Source organism: Notamacropus eugenii, chromosome 1 (assembly GCF_028372415.1).
Source record: "Notamacropus eugenii isolate mMacEug1 chromosome 1, mMacEug1.pri_v2, whole genome shotgun sequence".
NCBI lineage: Eukaryota > Metazoa > Chordata > Mammalia > Diprotodontia > Macropodidae > Notamacropus > Notamacropus eugenii.
The window spans coordinates 653322359-653335069 of record NC_092872.1 but is presented as its reverse complement, the minus strand read 5'-3'; the positions used below and the strand labels follow the sequence as shown (position 1 = coordinate 653335069).

The 12711-nt window shown below is 34.9% G+C and overlaps 1 pseudogene; it reads left to right on the top strand.

The window, feature by feature from the left end:
* The first annotated feature begins 8878 nt into the window (after positions 1 to 8878).
* On the top strand, positions 8879 to 10326 carry LOC140519461 (krev interaction trapped protein 1 pseudogene; annotated as a pseudogene).
* Positions 10327 to 12711: the final 2385 nt, after the last annotated feature.

Genomic DNA, 12711 nt, shown 5'->3' with positions numbered 1-12711 from the left:
TTTTGTTTTTTTTTTATTAGAATTCATTATCTATAATTACCAAGAGCTATGAAATATGAAAGATAATAGCAGATGCAAATTTTATACATTCCCCAACCTTATCTCCACCTCTGGGAAGATTTCTTCTCATCTCCCATTATAAGGGGGCAGAGTTACAAAAGAAATTGACTGATAGGAACTCCACAAGGGGTTTTTAGGGGCACCAGAAATCAACCAGAATACCAGTACAAGTGGTTTCCAAGTGATTAAAGGTTACACAGGGTGCTATGAGCTTAGCACCAGAGAAAGAGGGGCAATGTTTTTTACTATTTCATGTACTTAGGGTACATGATAAAATCCACCTGGCCAATTTTTTTTCTTTGTCTCTCCCAGGAGTAGCTAAGTCATCCTTATATTAAGCTGCAATTTCCTTCTTCGGTTTTTTTTTTTTTAATAACAAAGCTTGTTGAAACGCGTGATTCAGCACTTCTAGCAACATGTCTACTTGTTGGTCATTAGACAAGGATCTTGCATTTAAAATACAGCAGTGAAATTAAAGTATTTTGTAATTTTAAAACTGTGATTGATGGTGTCTCTTGTCCCTTTTCTCACTATTGTCACAGCAGAAGCAAAAGAGAGCATCAGAGGCAGAAAGACATTTTTTATTTTTTTTCCTACTTTTCATGGGTCTCCAGGGCGAAAACTATTTCATCACCAGGTGAACAGAGCTACTGGCCATGTGTTTCTGAGTGACTTGTTAGACTAGTCCTCAGAAAACAAAATTTTTGTCCAGGGTGACCCTCAAAATCTTTCCAGCATGGTAGAAAGCTGCTAAAACTTACCCTTTACTGAGACAGCTTTTGAGACACCTCCACATCACAATAAGGTATCAGAGTAGGATGTTATATTGTACATATTTGTAAAAAGTAATGTAGAGTATAATATGAATAAAGTCAAATAATGTTCATTATGTTGGATATATTTGTAAAACATAATATAGAGTATAATTTGGACAGAGTAACATAACATGCATTTTTAAGTCTAGACCTGTGATTTTATTGACATAGACAGCAATGTATTGTCTTAGGCAGTGAAATGGGACAATAAGATTAAGTGTCTTGCCTCTAGTCACTCATTAGTGTCTGTTGGAGGTGGGGCTTGAACCCAGGTTATCCTGATGCCCATCTATGAAAAATATTTATGAGGGTTGTGTATTCATAATTTAAGGGTAGCTGCAATGAAAACATCAATAGAGAGCAAGCAGAGTTTCACAAATTACAATGAACAAGATACCACAATCATGACAATATCAAAATTAACAACTAACATTTATATAGCACTTCCTATGTTCAAGGTACTGTGAGAAAGGCTTTAGAATTATTTATTATCTTATTTAATCCTCACAACAACCCTGGGAAGTAAGCGTTATTATCCTCATTTTACAGATGAGGAAACCGAGGCTAATGGTGGTAAAGTGACTTGCCCAGGGTCATACGGCTAGGAAGTGCCTGATTTGTATTTCAATTCAATTCTTCCTGACTCCAGATCCAGCCCTCTATCCGCTGCACCATCTATTTCTTCAACTGACTGAAAGATACAGAGAATATAAGATCCCTTTGTGTTTGTTGTATATTGATTACAAAAAAAAATTAGACTTGAAAGAACAAAATGCTACCTTAAAGGTCTGTTAATATCAGCATATCATCCATATATTAAGATTATTCAAGATGGTTTCAAAAATGTAACAGCATAAAAACTTTGTTCCATGACCCTAGGCTAAAATACAATACACAAGACATAAAAATGTTCTTCAGCACTCTCAACAAAAATGTTGACTACTTTGATGGAGGAGATCTAGGATACAGTTCAGAGTAAGGATGGATTCCCTGTGGAAGATGAAGTCCTTCAGATGCTTCTCTTTGTGAGTACTAATGTGATGATGGTATGATACCTAGTACAATGCAGAGCCTCCTAGAGATCTCTAATAACTCAAAGGGGTTTGGCCTGTTCATTCTCATAAAAAAAAAAGATCAAATAAATGAAGAATATCTGCTGCCCAAAATTCAGCATGCATCTGCATGGAGACCTATCAAGTTTGTCCAACAGTTTGTATATCTGGGATAGAATGCACATGTGGACAATGAGTAGGGCCCATCCTTGAAAAGGCACAAGATAGAAGGCTTAATTGCATTTGCAAAATCACAAAGAACTTCAATTACGCCGTTTCCTATAACAGCAAAGGCCTATTTTTTTAATATAGATATTTTATTGATGTTTCTGTATGGAAATGAGAGTTAGAATGCCATTACCTCTAAAAAATTAAATATATATACCATATAGAAGGCAGTACACAGTTAGTGTGAGTAAACTGACAAACACAACCAGTGAGGAACTCTGAAGAACGGTATAGGAAGGCATAAAAGAATCATAAGAATGAAAAAAAGTGGGCTAGTCACTTGGCAATAGCAAAGGATGATAGCTAGACTTCCAGAGAGCTCCACAAAAACTCTCATAATATTGTGAGAAAGTGAGGAAGGATTCCAGGATGTTGGATGGATGGATCAACTGTGGTAAACTTTCTGGAAGAAATGGTCCAGAGTCACACAGTTAGGGAGATGAGACAAATACATAAATAAAATGAAAACCTGAGACAGTATATGATATTTCCCAAATCAGAGTTAGAGACGTTAATGCTTTATAGTCCTTTTATAGTGACCTGTCTGACTTGCATAGAGCTCCTGGCACAGAAATTCTCTCTTCTCAGTACCTTGGAATTTTCTTTCAGTTCTCCATGTCAATTACAGCCTTTCAACTACATTTTAACTTGCCTTCTTTATTCCATCCAAAGGAGAAATGAAGACAAACTAATTGCTGTACATCATTCAGTCTTCATCTGGGAAAGCTATGCACTACTATTTTCAAGGATTCCATTTTTCTCTGCTCCTTCCCCTCCCAAACACACACACACACACACACACACACACACACACACACACACAACCAGTTAATCTCCATGTGTTTTCAAACTATGATTGTTTGTATTACACCTGTAAATTGCATTCATTTCTATAAACTCTGTTGTCCTGTTAATCAGCTTAGTGACCTTCATCACCTAGTAACCAAAGACCTATAGAAGCAATTTTAGCTAAAATGAATCCTTTGTATTTAATTTGATGAAGGATCAAAACATTCTTCTAATGTTGTGACCTTCCTTGGGCTTTTCATTTTACTCAACTCTGTATGATCTTAGATCCGCCTACGATTATAATTGCATATGATATAAAAAGATTATGGGCATAGTTAACCTCTTGAAATTAGTTTGCAGTTGGAGAAACAGGTGCAATCAACTAGAAAGAGTGAATTTTATAGTGCAGTTTCAGATTTCAGTTATCTATTGAAGGTGATATTTTCAGATTTCTGAATGTGACTATGGTGTGCTATACTATTCTGGACACAGAACTCTATATTATATCATTCACTTCATGCTTAGAAAAGTTATTAAACAGAGGAATGCTATTTTAGTATAGAAAAAATCAAAATTCTATGGTTTACAAACTGAAACAAATCTCCTTTTCCAATAGATTCCTAAATATGTCATGAACTATTCTAATTAAATTCATAGTTTCAAGGAAAGCTAAAGTAATTGAATTTATTATTTGTTATAAGATATAGCAAATTGCACCTCAAGCTATTTACTCAACTACCATTGGAAATGGTGAATAGTTGACTGCTGGTTCCAAGGATAGCCTTGAAAGTCACTGATGTTTCTAATACCATTGCTCATAAGCCCCCATCAGTGTGCTTCTCATTGATAATAGCCAATCTTCATTAGCTTTTAAAAAGGATATGTAAAAAGTGCTTGTAACTAGAAGAGTTATTGTAGAAACAATCTCTCTAAACTAGATATGTGCTCTCCTTTTACATTTATAGAGTCCCTGGAGAAAGTGGGCTTAAACATATAGCAATGGCAGTGGGAAACATGTGTAGGGAACCTTTGTGAAAGGGACAGCTCATTCATCCTGAATACTAATTTGAAGAAGTAACTATAAAGTCTTATTTATACCTACAACTCTACAAGTATAAAAAGCTGTACAAAAATTTTGAACAACACCTGAGAATATTAGTGGAGAAAATTAAATATGAACCATGAGTGTAAAATGCCAGTAAAAAAAAAAACACCTTATATGAACTTAGGCTATATTACTGGAGGCATTGCAACAAAGAATAGGGAGGCAATAATCCCATAGTAGCATTTCATACTAAAACAACAGTAGAGTATTATGTTCCCTTCTAAGAACACTTGAGAAAGGACACTGATGGATTAGACACCAGTCAGAAGAGAATAATGAGGATAGAGACAGGCCTTGGCATCAAGAAGGAAATTTTGGTCAGGTAAAAAGAAGACAATGTGTAGTATGATTTTTGAAGAGGGGTTGAAGGGCTGTCATGGAGAAAAAGGTCCTGTCATGATTTGATCTGGACCCCATAAGAAGAATAAGGAGCAATGGGTAGATGTTGTTGAGAAAGAATTTGATGCAATGTAAACAATCTCCTAAGAATTAGAGGTATATAATGGAGTGAGGGAGGGTGCCAAGGTGGGAAATGCTGCCTCAGGAAGTAGTGGTTTTATCTTCATGTGAGTTCTGTGAGTAAAACTGAATAGACACATAGTGGATGTTTTGAAGAGGGGCTTTTTTTTTTTAGTCAGGTAGGGGTTGAAGCAAATGCCATCTGAGACCCTTTCCAATTGTGTGATTCTGTGCCATTTAACTAGTGCCTTAAATATGTAAAATATACAAAACAGTCCTAGCCCATCCAGTTAATAAGTCAAATAATTTTTTAGTAATCTCTACTTTTGTTCTCAAAAATGGTTTTACTAGAAGTGTCTTGTAGGGGAGACTTTCAAAATATTAAAGTGTCTGAGGATTCTTTTCCCCATGACATCAAATGAAGCAATGTTTATAAAAACTCTTAGCACATAGTAAGAGTTATACAAATGCTGGGGGAGGGAGGAATTACAATAAGAAGAATAGGGAAAGAGACAAAATTAAACACACAAATACTGAGATGGTCATAGAGAGATAAAGAGAAGAGAGACTACATATTAATGTGCAACTAAATGCTTTTTAAACCCTCTCTATTCAATGACTTGCATAGTAGGTATTCAAAAATACTGCATAATGAATAAATGCATATAATAATATTCAGCATTTATATAGCTCCTTAAGATTTGAAATGTGCCTTACAAATATTCTCATTTTATCATCATAACAACTCTGAGAAGCAGGTGCTATTATTATCCTTATTTTAAAAATGAGGAAATTGAGACAGACAGTGGTTAAGGAATTTGTCCAGGACGGCTTCCTGACTTCAGGTCCAGCACTCTACCAACAAGGTCACCTAGGTGTCCAGTATCTGCTCTGAATCACAGGATCCTTTCTTTAGCAATCGTCATGATCTCACATCTCAGACCTGTCTTTATAGTTTTCTAGCAGTCATGGCAATAAAAAAGAGTTTTAAATGTGTACCATGAGATCAAATTACATAGGAAACCATGCCAGTGAAATATCTTGAACATCAAAAAGAAGACATAGTTGTTTCATTAACAAAGTCTTACTTTATATACAATTCATGTACTCACCGAACCAAAATGCTATAAATCCCAACTGCAGTGCATGTAGAAAAGATGGCATTAAATTCTGGAAATTCAAATTCGAAATAAACTAGGTAGTTATTTTGCATTAAGAAGAATAACTTCCAGTATATACTATGTTTGAAATAGATCCATGCTGAAATAATGATTTGGTTCTTCATTCATCCCTAGCTACAATCCTTGTCACAGAGAAAGTACTGAATGATGCACAAAAGACTAACAGTGTTTTTTCACCAGAACCAAAATCAAAAGCCCAGGGAAAACTAGATGTTCTCCACCACCACCATTACCCCAACGGGAAAAAAAATGAAAGGAAATCTGGAAAGATAGAGGTAGGATATAAGTAGGGAAATTTGAAACCTGGTTTAACTCTTTCAAAAAGAACACATTTCCTGAGATCTTTTTTATTTTAGTAGAAGGCACTGAGGAAAGAAAGGTTTGTACTTCTAGAAAGTATTCCAGGATGACTATATGATCTAAATTTAAAATAGACCTCCATTGTTTCTGATTACCTAATCCTTAAAAAAAAACCCAGTGGATCAAAGAATTCAACTAATCAAAGCCCAAAGTCACAGATTCGTAAATTAGCCCATGGCTTCCTAAATTATTCCAACTCTACTTCAGTTTCTACTTACATTTCCTTGAGCAGTAAGAATTAAAAAGGCAGTTTATTTATACCCACAAAAGAAGTAATCTCCTTTATCTTACTGTACAATCAAGAAGAGTGTTCAGGAAGCAAACAGCTTGTCCAGTAGTTGCATATTTGTTGTATCTCTTAAATTACCAATAAAAGATACCACAAAGGCTTCCAGTTCCTCCTTTCCTTAAGAAGTATTTTTAAAATATTTTGTAAGACATAGAAAGAGTTGTATTCCATATGTTCTTATTTCTAGTAGATTGATTTTTCATAAGCAAAAAAGCAGATCTAAGTCTGCTGTTTAAGATACTAATGTGAATGGTCCTAAAGGAATTCAGTTCTCCCACAAAAACAAACAAAAACAGCATAGCTTTAGTAAATATGCCCTGAAGGCTGTCGGAGTTCTGACTGGGACATGCCAGTGAACCTGAAAGCAGCCCAATCTCTGGTAAACAAAGTCTGAAACATAAGGGTGATATAATTGGGGGAAACCAGAGTGGTTGGAAGCTCTCTTCACCTCAAGGAATCAAGGCCAGAAGGCAAAGATAGTTATGAGATGGGATGCACCAGGGATGCATGAATAGCCTGCAAGAATTCTTCTACCCAGGATCTGAAACCAGGAAGTTTTCCATTCTAAATTGTCAGAGCAGCAGCTGGGACAGAATATACCTTGTAAGTCTTTGTGTTGGGAGCAATAAGAGCCACAGCAAGAGACAAGATCTGCTTATCAATTTGATAAGAGCATAGACTGTCAGGGGAGCTTGTCTGAGACCAATGTGATCACACAGCTAGGCCAGTGCTACAGATTCTCCCTTCCTATTGTACCTCCCACCCATTGAGAAGATAAGCAGTATGATACCAGCTAAACACATTTTCATATTAACCATAATTCAAAAAAGCAAGAAAAATAAAATGGAAAAGGGTGTTTCAGTCTGTACTCCAAGTTCATCAGTTCTCTCTCACACCAGAGGGGGTGGAGGTGGATAGCATTTTTCATCATGAATCCTTTGGTATTGGACGATTGTCTTAAACAGAGTAGCTAAGTCTTTTGCACTTGATCATTATTACAGCATTATAATATACAGTGTGCAACATACAGTATGTTCAGTATGCAATGTTCTCTTGGTTTTGTTCATTTCACTTTACATCAGTTCATAAAATTCTTTTGAGGTCTTTCTGAAACCATCTCCTTCATCATTTCTTATAATACAATAGTTCTCCATCACAATCGTATAACACAACTGGCCCAACCATTCACCAAATGATGAACATCCTTTCAATTTCCAATTCTCTGCAACCATAAAAAGAGCTCCTATAGATATTTTGGTATATATAGACTCTTTTCCTTTTTCTTAAATCTTTTTGGGGTGCAGATCTAGTAACAGTATTGTTGGGTCAAAGGGTAAGCACAGCTTAATAGCCCTTTAAGCACAGTTCCAAATTGTTCTCTAGAATGGATGGACCACTTTACAGATCTGCCAACAGTGCATTAGTGTCCCAAATTTTCCAGATTCCCTTCAGCATGTCATTTTCCTTTTCTCTCAGTTTGATAGATCATGAGGTGGTATCTCAGAGATAGTTTAATTTGCATTTCTCTAATCAGTAGTGATTTAGAGCATTTTTATATGATTGACAATAGTTTTGACTTCTGAAAACTTCCTGTTCACATTCTTTGACCATTTATGAATTGAAGAATTGCTATTATTTTTGTAAATTTGCTTCAGTTCTCTACATATTTGAGAAATGAAGCTCAAAGAAATTTTTTATATTTTTTTCCAATTTCCTCCTTTTCTTCTAATTTTGGCTGCATCTTTTTTGATTTGGACAAAAACCTTTTAATACCATATAATCAAAAAGTATTCATTTTACTCCCTGTAATTCTCTCTGTCTCTTGAGATAGATATCCCATTCTTGAGATGAGAGATCTCTCATTTGGCCATAAACTCTTCCTCCCCTAACTTACTTATGATATCACTCTTTATGTCTAAATCATGGACTCATTTTGATTTTTTCTTAATATATGATGTAAGATGCTAGTTTCTGCCTAGTTTCTGCCAAACTGCTTTCTAGTTTTCCCAGCAATTTTTGTTTCATGGTGAGTTCTTGCCCCCAAAGCTTGGATCTTTGAGTTTATCAAATGTTAGATTAATATGGTTATTTACTATTGTGTATTGTGCACCTAACCTATTCTTCCAGTTCACCACTCTATATCTTAGTAAGTAGAAGAATGTTTTGATAATTACTGTTTTGTAATATAGTTTGAAATCTGATATTGCTAGGCTGCCCTTACTCTACTTTTTTTTTACTTTTATATTCTTGATGTTTTGGTCCTCAGAATATATTTTATTATCATTTTTCTACTTTACAAAATATTCTTTAGTATTTTGATTAGTATGGGAGTTATTAGTAAATTAATTTAGATAGAACTGTCATTTGAATTCTATTGGTTTGGCCTACCTGTGAAGAATTAATATTTCTCCAGTTGTTTAGATCCATCTTTATTTATGTGAAAAGTGTTTTATGAACCCAACCCGCTCAGCTCAGGTCTGCAGCAGAAGTGGAATGCGTTAAGGTCACTGAGCTACAACTAGAAGGGGCCTCTGCTCCAGCCTTCTCTGAGGTCACTGACTAGTTCAATTATCACAGAGTTATGGGAAATCCAGAAAATATAGAAGATGCATATGTTACTGTCATTCATCCAAAGAATATTGCCAGTTTCACTTCTCGGGAATAACGAGCTAAATCATATGAAATTTTTTTGCTTGAAGTTCCCATTGAAGGACAAAAGAAAAAAAGAAAGAAGGTTTTACTAGAAACTAAACTTCAGGATGGTGGTGAAATAACACAAAGCATTTTGGATTATGTGGTGGAAACTACCAAACCAATTTTTCTTGACAATCGGGGTATCAAAGGAAAATGAGTGGTATTGATGAAGAAATTTCCTCTTGATGGAGAAAAAGTGGGCAGAGAAGCATCTTTATTTATTGTTCCATGAGTTGTCAAAGATAATACTAAATATTCATATAGTCCAGGATGTCCAGTTTTCTACAGTTTATAAGACATCATGTGAGTCTGTAGTGAATCCAGCACTCATTTTGCTGCTCTCACAGCAAGAATATTAATAGCCCTGGATAAGTGGTTAGATGAGCAACATGCCCAATCTCATTTCATTCCAGCTTTATTCCGACCTTCTCCTCTTGCGCGGATAAAAACTAACGTCATCAATCCAGCATATGCCACTGAACCCAGCCAGACAGAAAGCTCCCTTCATATGGCCTATAGTGCATTAGAAATAAAAAGTAAAATGCTAGCCTTGGAAAAAGCAGATAACTGTATCTATAACCCTTTATTTGGGTCAGATCTCGAGTATACAAACAGGGTAGATAAAGTGGTAATAAATCTATACTTGGGCCTTGGAGCTCCAGATTATTCAAAGATTCAGATTCCTAAGCAAGAAAAATGGCAGAGAAGCATGAGCAGTGTTACTTACAGAAGACAAAGAACATCAGTGGGTAGATGACTTTCCTCTTCATCGAAGTGCCTGTGAAGGAGATTCAGAATTACTGAACTGCCTTCTCAATGATAGTTTTTCAGTAAACCAGCTCGATAATGACCACTGGGCACCTATTCACTATGTATGCTGGTACGGATTGAGGCTACTTGCAGGCTGTTAGAAAAAGGAAAGTGTAATCCAAACCTCTTAAATGGACAGCTCAGTTCTCCCCTTCATTTTGCTGTTGGAGGACATGTTGAAATAGTACAAATCCTTCTTAACCATCCAGAAGTGGACAGACACATTATTGACCAACAAGGAAGGTCTCCTTTAAATGCCTATGAAGAAAACAAGCAGAATGACTAGGAAGAGGCAGCCAAGCTGCTGAAGGAAGCCATAAATAAACCAGTAGGAGTTGTCTTTTTAAACCAATTCGACCTGTTGAACGTTTTTAAGTTCATATGTTACTTAGGAGTCTTTGACAAAGTCACACAGGTTATTGATGGCAAGCCACTGAATATTCAAATTCCATGTCTGAGGCAAGGGGTCAGGTATTACTCCTGAGTGATTAGAATTTACATGTTAGTAAACACTCATTAAATTACTCCAGTAATTCCAAAAAAAAAAAAGTGTTTTATAATTGTTTTCATAGAGTACACTTTCAAGTATTTTATATTACCTACATTTATTTTAAATGGAATTTCTCTTTCTACCTCTTCCTGCTGGGTTTATTGGAAAGATTTAGAAATGTTAATGATTTGTACAGGTTTATTTTGTATCCTACAGTTTTGCTAAAGTTGTTAATTGTTTCAATTAGTTTTTTTAGATTGCATCTAGGATTTTCTCAGTATACCATCATATCATCTGCAAAGAGTAATAGTTTTTGTCTCCTCTTTGCCTATTTTTATTGCTTCAATTGCTTTTTCTTGTTTTATTGCTATAGCTAGTTTTCTAGTACAATATTAAATAACAATAGTATGAATGGACATTCTTGCTTCACCCTGATCTTGTTAGGAAGTTTTTTTTGTTTATCCTCATTACAGATAATGCTTTCTTTTGATTTTCAATAAATACTATCATAAATAGTACTTGTCATTTTCAGAAAGGTTCCATTTATTCCTATGCTTTCTAGTCTTTTTAATGGGAATGAGTGTTGTGTTTCATCAAAGGTTTTCTCTGCATCAATTGATATAATCATATGATTTTGTTGTTTTTTATTGAAATGTTCAATTATGCTTATCATTTTCCTCATATTGAAACAGCTCTGCATTCCTGGTATATATCCTTGCTGGTCTTAGTGTATGATCTTTCTGATATGTTACTATAATCTCCTTGTTAGTATTATATTTAATATTTTTGCATTAATATTCATTACAGATATTGATCTATAATTTTCTTTTTCTGTTCTCCTTGGTTTAGGTATCATACCCATATTTGTATCATAGAAGGAATTTAATAGAACTCATTTACCTATTTTTTTCAAATAGTTTATATGCTATTAATTGTCCTTTAAATGTTTGGCAAAATTAACCTATAAATGCATCTGATGGTCCTGGGGATTTTTTTAGGAAACTCATTCATGGGTTATTCAATTTATTTTTCTAAAATGGGGTTAAATATTCTATTTCCTTTTCTGTTAATCTGGAGAATTTATATTTGTTCCTTTCTCCGCCCCTTTTTTTCCTTCTGTGTATTTAAAAAATGCTTAATTGATTCTCTTTTAGTCTATCTACCATTGCCCACCAATCATTAATAGTTTTCTTCTTGATTCAGAATAAAAGTGCCCCCCCATATGAAATATGTATGACCAAGAAAAACAAATTAATACATTGATCATGTCTGGGAATATGCATTTCAGTTTTCTTTACTTGATCTCTACTCTACCCAAAGCTGAGAAAGAATGATTATGTATTACATCAGATGCTTTCTGAAGTCTCTCTCTCTCTCTCTCTCTCTCTCTCTCTCTCTCTCTCTCTCTCTCTCTCTCGTCTTCAAAATGTTCATATGACATACTCAATAAGCAGCTTAGAGTACAAGAGCTGCTTTACTGCAAAGCTATCAAGCTCCAAATAAGGAGTTAATTATAAGTAGTCGGTTTCATTATTCCATTCAGATTATTCCTTTTAAAATAATGATCAGGTCTTAAATGTTTGTTCTTTTTATGGATGCTTTCAGCTTTACTACCAACATAAAGTTTGAGTTATCTTAGTGAGAAAGGGCCACTCTAAGATCAGAAAGACCAGGAGTCAAGCACTGACTCTAATGTATACTATCTGTGTGATCCTGGAATACTCGCTTAACCACTCAATCACAGGCAACTCTAAGACTTTAAGATATAGATAGTTGATGAGCCTCATGGATAGGTGGAGTTTCCATGTAGGGGATGAGCATTGGTACTGCACTGATGAAATTACAGACCTGAACAAATATGAATAAAAAATAAACAAAAGAAAGTGTATCAAGAGGAGGGCAACTAAAATGGCAAATAGACAAGAAAACCAAGTCACAGGAAAAAAAATGGTTGAAATTGCTAAGAATATTTAGCCTCAGGGGGAGAAACTAAGAGAAACAAAAACTGTGTTGAATGTTCAAAAGTTGCAATTTGAAAGACAGAACAGACTTCTTCAACATAGTTCAGTAGAAAGTTGAACTTGGAGAAGAATCGCAAGCTGCAGGAAACCTCAATATAGGCAGAACTTTGTCACTATTAAAACTGTCCAATAGTGGAATGGATTATCTCATGGAATACTTAGCTCCTACTTGGTGGAAATACTTCAAGAGAAGCTATATAATCAAATTCTGGGAAGGTTAATGATATTAGTTTTATGCATATGTATATATATATATATATATATACATATATATATATACATAATATATATTTCTTTCTTTAAAGCCAACAATACACTTTAGATACATTATCTCTTTTGATCTCCACAACAGCCTTGG